The 17,813-nt window shown below is 42.6% G+C and overlaps 1 protein-coding gene across 4 annotated transcripts in view; it reads left to right on the top strand.

Moving 5' to 3' along the window:
* The window catches only part of KCNS3 (potassium voltage-gated channel modifier subfamily S member 3), a 212,774-nt gene that overhangs the window by 149,784 nt on the left and 45,177 nt on the right, over positions 1-17,813 (top strand). For 2 of the 4 annotated variants that reach the window (XR_013441605.1, XR_013441603.1), the window contains exon 6: positions 354-420. The gene's annotated coding sequence lies outside the window, so the exon portion shown is untranslated. The remainder of the gene's footprint in view (positions 1-353; positions 421-17,813) is intronic. The other 2 variants (XR_013441606.1, XR_013441604.1) reach the window with 1 other exon arrangement.

Genomic DNA, 17,813 nt, shown 5'->3' on the forward strand with positions numbered 1-17,813 from the left:
CCCTTACTCATTGCTTTCCCCCCAAAACCTCCTCTCGTTACACTTAGAACTTCCTTCTACTTACATGTAGGACTCTGCAACAGAAAATAGTTAAAAGAACTTTGACATTTGGAGGTTCCTCTCAAACAGTATTAGAAAAGGGATTTTTATCTCTTTGTTATGCTCTAAGCATCCTGATTAATGTCTGAAGTAACTCTGGGGATTTTTTTGTGAAGGTCTTCACAGGGCTTTGCCTGGGGTCTTAACGCAAGGGGAATGCATGCACTGGGGCTGGGGCTGGATATTATAGAGCTTCAACTATTTTGCTTCCATTTTGCTTATAAAATATTATATGTATATATTTTCTCTTCTAGGCCAGGGGTAACTGCTGAGGAAGAAATGTGCCGGCCAAGTCTTACCCTGTGGCAACCTTTTGGTAAGGTGAGGGCCTTCCAGAATTCTGAATATCAAAGTAAATCTTTGTTATAATAATATCTTATTTCTTCATACTTGAATGCAAAAATTTGATGGCTTTTCATTTATGTTATTTATTCATGTCGGAGCAAAAGATGCCCTTAGGAATCAATCTTTTAACTCAAATCCCTCATTTGGAAAAACTGCAGCCCAGAGAGAGGACACAAGGTGCCTAAGCACATATCTTGTTACCAACCAAGCTCTGGACCAAAGTGTAAGCCTTATGATGTGTGGTGAGAGGTATTTCCTTTGCCTCTGTTTTAGAGCTTTTCAGGGGATCCATTTTGAACCTATTTCTAAGTGGTCTTTAGGCACCCGGCACAGTGGTGGGCACTTTACAGTTTATCACACCAATTATCCTCATAATTCTATCAGTACCATTATCCTCATTTTACAAGGAAGGTTTTGGAGAGGTTTTATAAGTTGCCTAATACAATGTATTCATTTTTTATGGCTTCCATAACAAATTATCACAAATTTAGTGTTGTAACACAAATTTGTCCTCTTGCTGTTTAATAGCTCATAAGACTGAAATGGGTCTCATTAGGACAAAACAGGATGCTCAGAGCATTGTTTTCCTTCCTGGAGGCTCTGTGTGAGAATCTGTTTTCTTGCTTTCTCTGGTTGCTAGAGGCTTCATGGCTCATGGGCACCTTCCTTGATCTTCACAGCCAGCAACAATGGGCCTGATCCTTACATTGTATCTTTCTGATCCTTTGTCTTCCATCTTGTCTCTCTCTAACTACAGCCAGGAAAGGTACTCTGCTTTTAAGGACTTCTGTGATTATTAGCTCAGGCTCACTCAGATAATCTAGGACAATCTCCCCATCCTCAGGGTTTGTAATCCAGTTGCAAATCCCTTTTTTCCGTATAGGGTAACATATTCACATGTTAGAGCATGAGCATACTGGGGGAAGTCATTATTCTGCCTACCCCAGTCTACCCTCTGGTCCTCAAAGACATCTGTCCTACATGCAAAATACATTCTTCCTATGTCAAGTTCTCCAAAGTCTCAACCATTATGTGAGAGAAGCTAGTATGTGGCAGGGTAGGCCTCTGGTTCCAAAGCCCACCTGATGGCTGGCCAACAGCACATGCTGCCATTTTGCTAAAACATGGAGATGCTGTTCTTTTACTGATTTGCATGAGCTCCCAAATCACAGAGAGTTAACCTGTCAGCTCTGTGAAGGCAGGAGACTGTCTAGTCTGTTAGTCATTCCATCCCAGCACCTACCACAAAGCAAGCACTCAAATTTTGCAAAGCAAATGAATGTGGAAGAAAGCAAGTATTTAAGTAAATCAATGGCATAAGCAGTGTATGGAGACATAGAGTCATGACTTATTTTTCCTGTTGCAAAAAACCTTGAATTCTCAGTGTTTTTCTGAGCCATTTGAAAACAGATTTCAAACCTTACCAGAGCCAAAGTTGCTCTTCCAGGTAAACTTATCCAGCTGCCTATGCTCCATCTGGGTTTTAATTACTAGTAAATGTCTTTTCAGGCACTGTGATTCTACCAAAATTGGATCCCAGCCCATGGATTCTGTTTTAGGTTTAAATATAGCCACTGAACTTATAGATTGCCAAATATTTGTTATTCTCAGTATACTTGGGTGTATTCTGGGTAAGCATCCTGATTATTTTTGTAGATAGAATACTCTGCTGTCATTTTTCCTAACATCCCCCCCGTGATGATTTCTCCAATGGAACACAGGAGAAAACAGTATCATTTTCCCAAAAAAGTATTTAAAAAAATAATTTAGCTTAGGGGTGCCTGGGTGGCTCAGTCAGTTAAGCATCCAACTCTTGATTTCTGTTCAGGTCATGATCTCAGGGTCATGAGATTGAGCCCCACATCAGGCTCCACACTAGGTGTGGAACCTGTTTAAGATTCTCTCTCTCCCTCTGCCCCCCCTCCCACCATGCTCCCGCTTTCTACCTCTCTGTAAAAAAAAAAAAAAAAAAAAATTTTTTAAAATTTAGCTTAGATTAGTACTAGCCAGGACTGGGAGTGGGAATAGGGATTAACTGTGAATGAGCACAAAGGATTTTATTGTAGTGATAGAAGTGTTCTAAAACTGGGTTTTGATGATAGTTGCACAACTGAGTAATTTCTCTAAAGATTTTTAAATTGCGCACTTAAAATAAGTGAATTTTCTGGTACATAAATTATACCCCAATAAAGTTGTTAACAAAGTAATTTGCCTATCATCCACTCAAAAGCACTGTCCATGTTTTGTGTTAAATGTGATTATTTTTTACCAAAGCAGTCTCTAAATACAGTTTCCATAATAATAAAACCTAAACTTCTTCAACTGTATCTTGGTCTATTAATAAGCAGAGCTGAGCATGGTCACACTTAGCTGCCCCAGAAGTAAACATGTCATGCTTGTTTGCCTTTTTCTTCCCAAACAATTTAAGAGCAAATAGACATTCATTCTTAATCTTTGCAAAATTTTGATATTTGGTTTATCTTAAATTTATCAGAGTAATTGTTTTGATATGATTCAGAACCATGCATTTTTTTATGTCCTATGATTCATTTCAAAGGAGTAATTCAACCCCCAGTCCATCAGTGTGCTTTTATAAAGACAATTCAGTTTCCCATGACAAATAAAACCAATATGCTGCTATATACACAGTAGTCAGATAAACAAAAAGAGAAAACCTCATACTTATCAGCTTTTCAGCATTTGTGGACTTGAACGTCAGCCACTTAAATGCATTTATGGGCAAATATACACAGTATCAAATATAGAAACGTGTACACTGTTGCAAAAAATATTCTTTAAGGGATTACTAGGTTTAGGGGCACCTGGGTGGCTTAGTCAGTTGAGTGGTTGAGCAACAGACTCTTGATTTCGGCTCAGGTCATGATCTCAGGGTCTTGCAATGGAGCCCTGCCTCAGGCTCTGCACTGAGCATGGAGCCTGCTTAAGATTCTCCTCCTCCCTCTCTCTTTGCATCTACCCACCCCCCATCCTGCTCACTCACATGCTCTCTCTTCATTCTGAAATTGTATAAATAACTCAGGAGCTTGATGGACGATTCTGTGTTCCTTAGACAGAGACTTGGACTGGCCCTCTCCTCATTAGAGAGAACATAATGGTACAAGTTTAGAGTCTCCAGGCTTCGTTCCTATGTGGACCTTTGGCTTCATTTCTTGCTCTCTAGTCCAGTGTTTCTTTCCCATGGGGATCATTGACAAACCTGGTGGAGCTTGTAAAAGTGCAAATTCCAAACCTATGGAAGCAGAATCTCCAAGGTAGGATTCCAGGACTCAGCATCTTTAACAAGAGCAACAGGTCATTATTATAATGCACGTTAATATCTAAAATATTTGATCTGAGGATCTTGCCAATATTTAAAGATTCAGTATGGACTCTTCAGATTTATTAGCATTACAAGAAAAAGTGTTTCAAAGCAGTGTTTATCAAGCTTTAATGTGCACATGGATCACCTAGGGATCTTGTTAAGATGCCGACTCTGATTTCAGAGGTCTGGAGAGGAGCCTGCGTTTCTGCATTCTAACAAGACCCAGGGATGCTGCTGTTGCTGGCCCATGCGCCAGACTTTGATTAACGGGCCTTCAAAACATATTCAGGCCATGCTAGAGGATCAGAATGCCTCCCAGAGGACAGAGCACAGCGGCTGCTCCAGAGACCATTCTGTGTGAATGCCCTTCCAATTGGAGTGAGAGCAAGTGTGCTTCTGGGAATCTGGGCTAGGTGTAGGGGTCCGATGCCTCTCTCAGGCTGCAGAGAATGGAGCCAAGGAAGGGACGAAAGTTACTGTGGGGAGGTCAGGAGAGGCATAACCTGAGAAAGGAGCCATTTAGGAGATCTACCTGATCACAAATGTAAGGGCCAGAGAAACAAGGCATGTAGACCCTGGAAATAGAGACTGAAGATGGAGAACAAAGTCAACATGTCTGGAAAAAAGGACAGGAGGCAGACCTAGGTTTCCCTGAATGCTGAGAGGTATCTGCAGGGGACATTTACAGAATGTCTGCCACTTCACCATAGGTGGGGAGGAAGCCACTATGAACTCAGCATCCTCTGTTCAATCCTGGATGCATAATGTTCATACTTTTATGGGGCCATAAATTATTTTTTAAATGATCTGTCCTAATTATTTGAAGGAGTAGTTCCCAAACTAAAATATGCCCAAGAATCACGCAGGGAACCTGGCCCTTTCCTGGTTGAAATTCAGAGCATTATTTGTCCTCCAGGAAAACTGTAATGTAGTATTGTGTATCCAGAATAATACAGAGTAGCAATGAAATGAAATAAAATGAAATAAATAGTATTGATTGTATCATTACTCTGCAGTGTGATGTTGCTCAGTTTTCCTCTCATACCTTAGCTTTTTCTGCAAGAAGTCCCGCCCCCCATGCAACAATAACTACTGGTGTGTGTGTGTGTGTGTGTGTGTGTGTGTGAGTGTGTGTGTGAGAGAGAGAGAGAGAGAGAGAGAGAGAGATTGATTTTATAATTCTATAGTTAGCAAGTTCTTTTTTTATTATTTTATTTATTTATTTTTTTTGAGAGAGAGCCAGAAAGAGAGCACAAGTGGGGGAGCAGAGGGGCAAAGGGAGAAGGAGAGAGAGAGAGAAGCTTAAGCAGGGCTCCATGCCCAGCATAGAGTCCAACGTGGGGTTCGATCTCATGACCCTGAGACCATGACCTGAGCTGAAATCAGGAGTCAGACGCTCAACTGACTGAGCAACCCAGGCGCCCCAGCCTAAAAAAATATTTTTTTATACCAATTGTCTCATTCACTCTTCAGAACAATCTAGTAGGATAGCTATTGTTATTTGGCCTCATTTTACAGATAAAGAATCCGAGTTAGACTAAGGAATTTGTATAAAATCACATTACGGAGGGTCACTGGCCCCAGATCCTGCACTCTGACCACCATATCGGATGCCTATTGATATTGGCTGGAAGGGTCAACGGGCCACAGCACTTTCCTTCTCTCATGGCATGTGTTAATGTGAGTTTTGTGTCCTTATGCCTGGTTTTTATGTGCAAAAGACATTATTTAGAAGCAATTCTGGTTTCAAATATTAATACTTAATTTTTTTAGAGTTATAAATTCAAAAATCGAGTTCTTTTTTAACCTTTTAAGTTTACTTACAAATATTATTATATGTTTTATATATTTAGCACATTTAATAATCAGTTTGAGTTTTAACAACCTAATTAAATTTCCTTTGCATTTCAAACTCTATTTATATGTTTAATAATCTGGTTTCATTTAGAAATACATCAGTTGTCTGAGTTAGAAATAAAACCATCCCAGGTACTTAAATAGCTTACAAATCTAATAAATTAAACTTATGTTTATGGTGAATTTGAACTCTCTTAAATATTCTAATGTTGTGAATATAAACTTGGAAAATGTTCAGTTTTAGAAAGGTCTAAATTAATTATTCAACTGTACATTTTAAATTGATATTAAAAACCTCATCTGCAAGAAAATAGGCCAATTTAAAAAAAATGATTTTTCTTAAATATATAAATGTTAAAAATGTCATTTTCTTGTATATTTACTTACTTAGTTCTAAATTGTCTTGGTTAAAAGATGCTTACACACTAATTAAACAATCACATCATCCTAAACTACTTTGGGACATACCTTTCCCAACAATAATGTTGTACAACAAAAGCTTTTGGCCCTAAAACTGACTGGATTTTTTGTTAGCAACAATATCCAGTCCTGGGCTCTATTTATATCTGTAAGAAAGCCTCTGTAATTTAAAGGAGCTGGTCACACAGTTTTCATTTCTTTTTTTTTTTTTTTAAATATTTTATTTATTTATTTGACAGAGAGAGACACAGCAAGAGAGGGAACACAAGCAGGGGGAGTGGGAGAGGGAGAAGCAGGCCTCCCGCCGAGTAGGGAGCCCTATGCGGGGCTCGATCCCAGGACCCTGGGACCATGACCTGAGCCAAAGGCAGACGCTTAACGACTGAGCCACCCAGGTGCCCCACACAGCTTTCATTTCTTAAAAAGTATGTTTGACTTAGTTTTTCTGGCCATTCAAGTAAATCTTCATCCCCATGCAGTTGAGATTTTGCATTTTTGGCTCTTAAGACATTTAAGCATCTTCTAGTCTAATTCAAAAGATTTTCAAGCATGACCATTTTAATTATTTTTATTTTTTCTTCTTAATTTTCAGGGTCAAATTTTTTCTGGATATTAAAATTGTTTTTGATTGAATTTTAAGTTATCTTTCTTAGCTTTGTCTGACTAGCAATCCCAAATTTCAAGATCATTGTCTAGGGTGTTGGATGCCAATCAGTGAAGTGACAGGAACCATCTAGGTGGACATGGGAGTATCCACCTTTATCACTGGAGAAGCTGAATTGAAGAACCCAGCCTGAGTCTGCAACCATCCTTCCTCCCTGTTGACTTCCCCAACCCCTTCCCACATGGGACCACATGGGTCCACCCTGACTATGACACGAGTTAGGGTTTCATAGTCTCAAGATGAGGAAAGAGAGCAAGACCACAAATGGGTATTGCTTTTAAATACTAACTCCACCCAGGCCAGAGACATGGCACCCACCAAAGAGGTATATGCTCCTCCAGAAAAGCCAAGAATTTTACTCTAGATAAGAATTCTATTGATAGAAATAAAGTGACAGGGCATTAGGGGTCCCTATAGAAGTTCTGAGCCGTAAATAGGAAAAATATTTTTTAAACTGCTTTGAAAATGAGATGGTTTGACTCAACTGTAGATTATATTGATTATTGTGTCTAAAGGGCTATGAATGCTGGAACTGTGTCAGAATTATTCAGGATGAGGGATGCCTGGGTGGCTCAGTCGGTTAAGCGTCCAACACTTGATTTCAGCTCAGGTCATTGTCTCAGGGTCATGGGATCGAGCCCCGTTTTGGGCTCCGTGCTGAGCATGGAGCCTGCTTAACATTCTCTCTCTCCCTCTCCTTCTGCCCCACCCCCTCTTAAAAAAAAAGAATTATTCAGGGTGAATTCTTTACTGGCAAGGGATATTTACTGTTCCCTATGCCTTGAGTGACAATTTTAATATATTGTGATAGACAAAATAGTGTAAGAGAGATAGATAATGTTGAATGGATGGGGAAGCCTATTGACCAAGGAAGAATTCACTGAAAGTTTAAGCAAACAGACATTTCTTTGGGCAATTAGAATTGCAATTCAGGAAATACAGATTCAGGTAGAATCCAAGGAAGACAACGAGAGGGCAAAGTTAGAAGGGCAAAAGGTCATGAGTGTAGTTCTCACTTAGGTCCTCTATGTAAAACAGGGATTGAAACTTGGTTAGCTGGGATTGGTTGAGGAAATATGCAAATCATGGATTTAAAATTTGTCAAATCCAGTTGCTCCCTTCTTCGAAGTGAAGAATGCAAACAATTTAGGTGTCTCGGTGAGGAGGGAGTTAAGTCCAGGCTGAGGGCTTGTAGCTAGCAAAAAGTTCATAGTTTCTCTGATGAGGACTCACATAAATTCCTCCTCCCTGGCAGCCTCCTGACCCTCTTGTAGAAGAGACTCTATAGCTAGACTTGCCTGCTCAATTTTGAAATCTCCTTTTACAACTATTTAATGCAGTAATAGCAAATATGAGGTATTTGGATTTTCTACAACCTTTCTGCTCCAAAAGTGTGGCTAACTGAGAGTTGACTGTGGAAATTTTTATTCAGCTATGCTTTTAAATCTCCAGGATTGCCATAAATCAGTGGGAAGCCTGGCTCACTCTCCTTGTCTGATTCACTATTAACTGTATAGCGTTGATGGGCCATTGGGGAATTGAGTGAGTGTGGTTTTCTTTAAGATTCCACATCTCAAGTCCTTTGCAAACTGTCTGCATTTTAACTCTGTGACAAGTCTACAGCTGGCCCCTGGTTTGTCCTTATCTCCTTGAAGGGAAAGATGGCAAGCTATCCTCCAATTCTATCTTCTCACACACCTGACCGTACTCCTAGCACAGGGACTGGAGATTGGATAGACTAAAAATACCACTACCTCCCTGTAATCTCTGGTCCAAGCCACCAGCCTCTTTTTCCTGGACAATTTTAATAGTCTCCTGACTGGTCTCCATTTTCCCACTCATGCTTCTTACAGTTAATTTCCCACTCCGAACCTAGAATAATTATTTCAGAATGTAAGTCAGAATATGTCACTGAACTGCCCCAAACCCTCCAAATCTTTCCCCAAATTTCAAAATCTGTATTCAATTGACTTCATAAACCCAATGTGATCTGGTCCCTGGCTACCTCTCCACTATCATCTCCCACTCTCCGCTTTACTTACTTTACCCAGCCATGTCCACCTCACTGACTGTTTCTAGAGCATGCTGAACTTTCTCTGTACTAGCTGTTCTCTTGTCCCAGATAACTTCATAGCTCAATTCATCATGGCACCTCGGTCCCTTCATCAAAAAGACCCACTGTTATGGGATGCATCTTTCCCCTGCCACAAATTCACGTCTTGAAGTCCTAACTCCCTGTACCTCTGAATGTGACTGTACTTGAGATGGGGCCTTTCAAGAGGTGATTAAGTTAATGAAGCTGTTAGACTGGGTCTTAATTTGATTGGACCGATTCCCTTATAAAAAGAGGAAATTGTGAACAGAAAGACACCAGGGATGTGCACGCACAGAGAAAAGACCTTGTGAGGACACAGTGAGAAAGTAGCCATCTACAAGCCAAGGAAAGACATCAGAGAAGAAACCAACCCCGAAGCCCCTTGACCTTGGGCTTCCAGTCCCCAGAACTGTGAGAAAACAAACTTCTGTTGTTTGAGCCTCCCAGTCTGTGGTGCTTTGTTACAGCAGCCCGAGCAGACTAATCCATCCACCCTGACCATTTAATCAATAATAGCATGCCTCCATTCCCTTGACCTAAATTCATTTTCCTACATGGTCCTTCTCCTGTGACATTGGATTACATATTTATGTTCCTTTTTATTTTTGTTCTGTCCCCCTACTTTGATGTAAGCTTCATGAAGACAGGGACTTTAGCATGCTCATTGCCCAGCACAGTGCCTAGCTCAGAACAGATGCTCAATAAATATTTATTAATAAATAAATGGATGGGATAGTTTGTTGAGATTTCTTAAACCCCACCCCCCCCCACCCCCCAGTCTTTCTCTATCTATCTTTAGTCCATCTCTGTGATGCCCTCTTTGACTTCTGGAGACCTTCCTGATTTTCTGGACACCTCCTGTCCCCGGGTCTTCCACTAAGAGCACTGATGTTGGACCCATCCTCTTGTTACCTGATGGCTCATGGCCTCTAGACTGCTTGGCCATGCTGCTTGATCTTGTGTTTACTCTTTTCCTCTAGCAAAGGCAGGTTTGCCTGAAAAGGAGTTTTGCACTTGGTCCTAAGTGCTGTGCATCTCTATACTTACGGCTAAAGTGTGTTTCTCCAGCCATTCTCCTGGCACTTGGATTGTACAGTCGGCCTGTTCCTTATCCTGCTGAGTGAGACCGAGGTGAGGCTTCTCAGACAAATGCAGCTAATGTTTGTCCAGCCCAGGAGACACTAGGCACAGAAGAAAGTGCTAATCAATAACTTTGACTCGCTCGGCTGCAAACTTTCAATTTTGATGCTCTAAAGACTGTGTTCATTCTAATGGCTAAGTGGTGATGCCACACTCAAAATTGGGTCCATCTGCATGGCTTGCCAGATTAAGAAGATATGGATGACTGGGTTATTTTCTGTAATGGAAGCATTGGCAGGGCCTAAGAATTTGTGCAAACTCTCCAGACCAATATTCAAGGCCCTCCCCAAACTGCTTCTATGCCCCATCTCCCATTGGTCAATGTGAAGCTCTGTTCCACTCCCAACAGAATGTTTCCTGCTTCCTGGGCATGCCTTTGACATTCCCGTCTCCAGCAGATGCCTTTTAATCTCTGATTCCTTTCTCCCTGGTTATGAGATAAGCCGTTGATTAAGAACAGATATTACCTTTGCTTTGATGATAGACTGAACTCTCCCACCCCTCATTTTTATCTATAAGATGCTACCCATCCTCCAAGGTCATCCTCCGTTAATAAGTTAATGAGTAGTCAGTATGTGCCAGGTTTTTAATATTAATATTTAATATTAATAGTATGTACCTTAGTTTTTAATATTAGAAACCTATTTGATTCTTATAATGATGTTATGATATAGGTACGTATATTATCTCCAGGTTATGGATGAGGGAATAGAAATAGAGATGCCATTTTCTTGCCATCAAAAGACCTCTCCTGATCTCACCTATATGCTCTAATTGTTTCTTCATTGACCTTCAGAAGCACACATTTCTTCTGTTACTGGCTTATTTGGTCTTGTAGGGTGGTTCTATGTATACTTTTCTGATTCATGCTGGCCTATGAACTCCTTAAAAGCAGATACCACCTCTTAATTATCTTTTTATTCATCATACTATTTCTTGCTAGACACAAGTGCTTAAGAACTGTTTCTGGTATTGGCTTGGATTGACCCCTGGGCCCTGGAAGCCCTAGGTTTGCTGTTGAGTGTGCCCACAGGACTCAGACCTTGGTGCACAAGAGGGATACCAACTTAATTCCCACCAAGTCCTTTGGCTGTGGTTTTTGGGGGGATGTGCCTTGGCCCAACACCAGGGCTCTTTCTCAAGTACAGATGCAGACAGCTGCTCAGTGTCACTGTCCCTCTTTGGTGATGGAGGAGGCTTTGTATGGTTTCAGGAATGCAGTAGAGATTGAACCCATTTGGGAAGACTGGGCTCCTCCATCTGCTGGGCTCTGGGCTGGAGGTGTTAAATACATGTGTCTATTACTTTATTTTGTCCTTCTGTCTAAGTCAGCAGGGAATACCCTGAGTTCTATCATTTTTCAGGTCTAGCCCTCCTCTCTAGGAAGTTTCTTCCTTTGCCTCTTCCTCTGCTCTCTTCCAAGGATAATAAGTGTGCCAGTCACAGGACATGAAGCACATATGGCCCTGTGTGGCATTTCACTTTCTGTGGGTTTGTACATTTCATCTCTTGGATATGATGGAAAACTCTCAGAGACCAGAGGTGGAGCCTTACACTTCCTTGGAGTCCCATGGCTAGGTGTGGAGCTTGGACACACAGGTAGCTTTGTGACAGACCCGCCAATTGGCCACCACGTGCTTGTGGGCACCATGCAGATCAGATAGGTACTATGGGATCAGACGATTGAGCAGATAATGGAATAAGCCAGGTGCACCACAAGCATATCTATGATAAATGAAGGGAATTGCAAAGAAATGTTTGGAGAGTCTGATATCATACCTTAATGGCCACGATGGAAATCTTCCATCAGTTGTAGAGTGAGCCTTTAGAAATGTTAGGTAACCTGCTCATGTTGCCCAATGAATGAATTGCAGAGTCAAGGTTTGAACTCCGGTCTTTTAAAACCAGCTCTGCTTTTCATACTTGTGATACTTACACTTCATTGTTGAAGGACTATGGAACTGAAAACCAGCCCTACACCCACAGACAGGGGTAGAGGGTTGAGCATTCCCAGAGCTCTATCTTCTCTCTGTAACAGTTCTCTCCCCAGAAAACATCTGAACCAGCTTCCCATTTTCTTTAGTCCTTGGCTTTTTCAATGCAAAAGCCATTTAAAATTAATTAAATTGATTCTTATCTTCAAGTTGGTCCTGGATAATGCATTTGTAGTTGCCAAAGGAGCTTCCCCAAAGGCATTTTAATGATATATTAGTTTTCCATTGTCCTTTTTCTTTTTTTTTTTTTTGGTTCCATATCCTAGGCCTTCCATTTCTAAGAACAATAATTGTGGCTGTTATTATCATCACATAGAAGGAAGCAAAATGTTCCATCCTCCCAGAGAGATGGAATCCCCATTAGGCTCTGGTGACAATGGTGCAGGCTTTGCCCTTTGACAGCTTCTCTGAGACAGTGGTGGGACCTTGGTTTCTGGACATGCTGAATTCACAGTTAGACATTATGACTGTTGAGACATTACCTTCCACGGTGATTGATGGGAGCCTCAGTTATTATAATTAGGCAGAAAGGAAATGACAAATCCTGAAACGCTGGAGAGCACAATTTTATTTTGTGCCAATGTGCCTTCATATCATGGCATGAAACAATAATAGCTATTGTATGCCCTAATTTGAAACCCCTCTTGATTATAAACATCCTCAGGGGAATGACGGAAGTGTTTTGGTGTTGCTTGTGTCACCTGGTTTAATTCTTCCATCTGCAAAATGAGATTGGGGCCTTTAGGATCGGGAATAAAAGATGTGATGAAGCAGAAATGTCAAAGCACCATGACTTGAGGACTGTTCTCTCCAAATTCCAAATACCAGGAAGTCCAACTTCAAAAGCCTTCCTCTGAGATGCGCTGGAAGCACACACAGTACCTTGTGTGGGTTGACATTGCCCAGCAAAGCAGCAGAGATACAAAGAACACAACCCTAACATCCAGGCCAGTTGGCAGCTACTTGTTCTTCTTCATGGAGTTGAACCCATTAAATGAGGCTGCTCTAGAATCCCAGTCCCATGGGTTTCCTAGTTCTGCTAATCACTGTGGGAACTTCTTGAACCCAACAGTGAGGCAGACTTTTGCAGACAGAAGCAGAGGTGGCTCAATGAATTCCTGCCTGAACCCAGGGGAAGCCCTTCTGCAAGGGCTGATGGCGGCGTCTGGGCGGGAGATGAGTCTCTGCCTTGTGGGGTCTGGCCACAGGGTGGGCGTCCGTAGTCTGGGTGTGGGCAACATGGTATTATTAATTCTGGTTCGGCCATCACCCATCTGTGAGACTTCCCCAATCTGGACATGAGTTTTCCAGGATATTGGACTAGGAAATCTCCAAGGCCCCTTCCATTACTAAAATGTGATATTTTGACAAAATGCTTTTTTTGTGATGGCATGAACTGTTCTTCAGTTTCATTATAGAGTCCCCCATGGTGAACACCATTCATGGTCCATCAGGACATAAAATACATCAGAGGAAATCCACAAGGTTTCTATCCCTCTTCCTCCCTCCTGAGCTCCCTCCCCCCCTTCCTTGTTCTCTTTGTTTTATAGATACTCCTTTGATGCTCTGTTAGCCAATATGAACATAAAGTGTAGCTTTCTCAAACCCTATTTTTCTTTCTTCTCACTCTCAGCATGTTTCCTTTTACTTCAAAAGGGAAATTGGAGCAGCTGTAGAGGGAAATCCTACAACTCCTTTTCCTCCAATCTGAAAATGCATCTGCGCTTGTCCCATCCTCCTCCTGCGTCTCTGTTGTAATAGAAGTGTCCCTCCTCCTCTGCAAGACCAGGGCCTCCACTGCCTCTGCAGCCCTTACTGGCAACTTGCCCTTGGATCATTCTCTTTTCTCTCCAGTATATTCTCGACCTTTCTTTCTCAAATTGACCTTCCCGTCAATATTTCAACACGCTCAAGCTTTTCCCATCTTAACACAAAACAATAGTCCTTAAAAACAATCGACCAGGGGCATCTGGGTGGCTCAGTCTGTTAAGCGTCTGCCTTTGGCTCAGGTCATGATCCTGGGGTCCTGGGATCGAGCCCCACGTCTGAGCAGGGAGTCTGCCTCTCCATCTCCCTCTGCTTTTCTCCCCCCTCGTGCTCTCTCACTCTCTCTCAAATAAATAAATAAAACCTTTAAAAAAAACCCCAAACCAGCCAACCGTTTCCATGAGCCCACTTTGCCAGCTCATTATCACACAATCTCTTTCTATCCATAGACACCTTCTCTAAAGAATTACCTCCACTCATTGCTCCGCCCCCCCACGCTGTGTCCTCACCTTTCACGTACCCCTCATCCTATGCCAATCTCCTTCCATTCACCATTAACCTGCACCTTCTTTTGCTAAATGACTGTAGACATCTATGCCATTAAGAAGACAGCTGTCATGGGGCAGTGACTAGCACTAAATCCACACACTGACTTGGACTGTTTTTTTTTTTTTCTGGCTTGGATTCATATGTATGTATCTCTGCTTTCCTTTCTAGAAGGTGGTCCTGCTCCTACTTAAGGCCTCACTCCCAAAGCCCTAGGTTCTCTCACCTCCTTAGAGACTTAATTCCTTCGATGATTCTCCTCTCTTGGATTATTCTCATTACATACCTTCAAGCATTAAAAATGAGCCCTCTTTTACCTGCAAAACTTTAACCTCTATAACTGTGTTAACCAGCCATACTACTCAAAAGAGTTCTATATGCTCACTCTTTCCATGTTTTCACTTCCCAGTTGTGATACTGTGATTTATAAGAAGAAGCATCTATGTGGTCTTGGACCAAGTTCCTGGTACAGAGCTCCTCAAACCCTTGGATTTTCCTAAGTGATGAGAGCTATAAGGGTGTCTTTTGTCATGTTAATGAGGTAATTTTTGGAAAGCACCTAAGGATGGGGGCTAGTTGCCAGTGGAGCCAAGGAGGGAAGTCATATGTGACTTCCTAGCCTCTAAGAATGTCAGCGTTCACTTCTAGCTCCTTGCTGCTGAAGTCCCTTCACCCCTTCAGTGAAGATGGCTCCTCTCCAGTTCTTTCTTTCCCACGTGGCCCACATTTAGTCCACAGGACACATTTATATCCTCTCAAAAAGCAGGCCATTCCCAACACAGCTGTGCTCTCCTGGATCCAATATCCAATCTAGACAGAACTCCGACTTTTTGTCTTCTAAATACATCTCAGATCCATTTTTCTTTCTTTCCCCCAGCCACACTCTCACTAAGACACCACAGTCTCACCTGGGACAGTGTCTTTGCAGGTCACCTCACATCTACCTTTACCTACGCACCCCCTCCTCCTCACCCCAATCCACTCTCCATCCTGCAGCCAGAGTTCTGGGGTATCAGAGAAGGTGGCAGCTTGGGTGGCTGGACTTCTCTGAAGAGAAGCAGAGACACGCTGTGTGGGTGGCACCTTGGAGACTACTGCAGGCACCCCCTTCCCAGAAGTCACATGCTTCTCTCTTTCTTAGTGCCTGTTTGGCAAAGGGGTTTTAATTAGTACAGAGGGGCAGGCAGGACTTCAGTACCCCCAGGCAGTGATCCTGTTCCAGAATGAGAAGTGAGCTAGCATATGTGCCCAGAAAATGCTAGAGGTATCTGGGAACTGCTGAGTGTTGGGGCTGAAAGGCATCTGGCACTTGCCTGGTTCAAACAAAAGAAAAGTGGATCACGTGATTCCAGTTAGCGTGAAAACAATGGTCTCTTCTATTCATTTTGGTAAGTTTCTTGTGAGTGGCCCCGCCTGTGCATTGGTATGCATGTCCTGGTTTTCAGATGCTGTGTGTGAGCCAAACGGAAGAGCAGCAGCCTTCACGTCTAGGTGTGCATTAGATTCACCTGCAGAACTTCCTAACACAGGTCCTGAGTCCGCCACCAGGAACTCTGATTTCGAGAATCCAGAGTGGGTTGGAGAATCTGCACTTTTTTTCTTTTTAAAATTACTGTTATTTTGTTTATTCTTCTTTTTTAAAAAATTTACTGTTATTTTAAATTGTAGTAAAATACACATACCTTAAAATTTGGCAACTTAACTATTTTTAAGTGTGCAGTTCAGTGGCATTAAGTACACTCACACTGTTGTGCAAACACCACTACCATCCATCTCCAGAACTCTTGTCACCTTGCATAACTAAAACTTAGTACCCATTACACACTCACTCCCCCATCTCCCCTCCCCCCTGGACTCTGGCAACCACCATCCTACTTTCTGTCTTTATGTATTTGGCTACTCTAGGTACCTCATGTAAGTGGATCCTAAGTATTTCTTCTTTTGTGATTGGCTTATTTCACCCCATATAATGTTTTGAAGGCTCATCTATGCCTTAGCATGTGTCAGGAATTCCCTCCTTTTTAATGCCGAATAATATTCCATTGTATGTATATACCGCAATTTGCTTATCCATTCGCCTGGTGATGGACTCTTGGGTTACTTCTGCTGTTTTGGAGATAATGAATAATGCTGCTATGAACATGGGTGTATAAATCTCTTTGAGACTCTGCTTTCAATTATTTTTGGAATCTGCATTGTTTACCAGCTTCCCAGGTGACTCTGGTACAGATGGTCCTCAGCCCACACTTCGAGAATATAGATGTGGTGGAAAGCACGAGATGAGTGTGGATGCAAATTCTGGCCCACACACCTACTGCTGTGTGTCCCTAGGCAGTGACCTATCCAGGCATTCCTCAAAAGGTCCTCTTGGAGCTAGAGCATTTAATGTTATGTCTCAAAGTGAAAATGCCAGAACCTAAATTATAATCCGGAGGCTAAGCTTTTGAAGGTAATACTTGTCAGAGTTGTGAAAAGTACATTGTTCACAGAATCAGGGTTATCTCCCCCACTAGACAAGGGAGAAGCTATTCTTTTACCAACCAAAGATGCTCTTAGCCTGTGCCAGACACAGGTAGGCAATGTCATGCATATCTTTCACTGATCCTCGCCATAGCTCTATAGGTAGGGCATTTATTATTAATTCTCCCATTTCCCAGTGGGGAAGTTGAAGCTTAGAGAATGTATATGACTTGTATAATGTCCACGACTCAGAGCACTCTCCACTATATTAGAACATAAATGGACTTGGAAACAATGCACCTTTGAATTTACTGCTCAGGAATCCGTGGCTGGAGAAAGTCTGTGGGCTTGATCTTTGGCAAGAGTTCCTGCTGGTGAAGGCAGGGGGCAGCACTGGGCAGACCTGGCTGAGGCAGAAATGTGAGCTGCTGGGAAGCCCACATGTGCAGGTTGGGAGCCTACAGGGTTGCCCAAGGCAGAAGCTGTGAGCAAGACAGGGAGACAGAGAGGCAGCAGCTAGATCCTACCCAAGGGAGAGGGGGCGAAGGCATTCTGCATGGGTAGGCCCTCCCTGGTCTGGCCAACGAAGCTTGGCCAGTGTAGCTCATCAGAGGTGCTGGTGTGAGGGGCGAGGGCCAGTGACAGGTGCGTGCTCGCCGCATTTGCCTTTATTCTGTCCTGCCCCCTCTTGTCCTGACTTCTTTCCTTTGTCCTTCCTTGAGAGAGAAGATGGTGGATGTCCTGCTCACCTGCTCCGGCCTGGAAAGTCACACCCCATTCCGGGCCTCAGTTTCACATTGGGGACAACCACAGAGCCGCAGCTTCCACTAGCTGCTAAAAACCCCGACTCAGCAATGGCAAAACTCCTCCTGCCTCAGTTGAGCCTCCTTCTACCTGAGATGCCAGATCATGAAGACCTCTCTGAACTATGAAAAAAAAAGTGATCAAAGTCCACAGGCTGACAATTTCAGGGAGGTCTTGATGACTTTCCTCTACCCATGAGCTACACAGGTTACTTGACAAATGAGGAGGAACCTCTCCCCCTCATCCCCAGGAGATCCCGTGGCTAGGAAGGGGCAGGGCAACTTCTAGGTAGAAGGATCC

Source organism: Halichoerus grypus, chromosome 10 (genome assembly GCF_964656455.1).
Source record: "Halichoerus grypus chromosome 10, mHalGry1.hap1.1, whole genome shotgun sequence".
NCBI lineage: Eukaryota > Metazoa > Chordata > Mammalia > Carnivora > Phocidae > Halichoerus > Halichoerus grypus.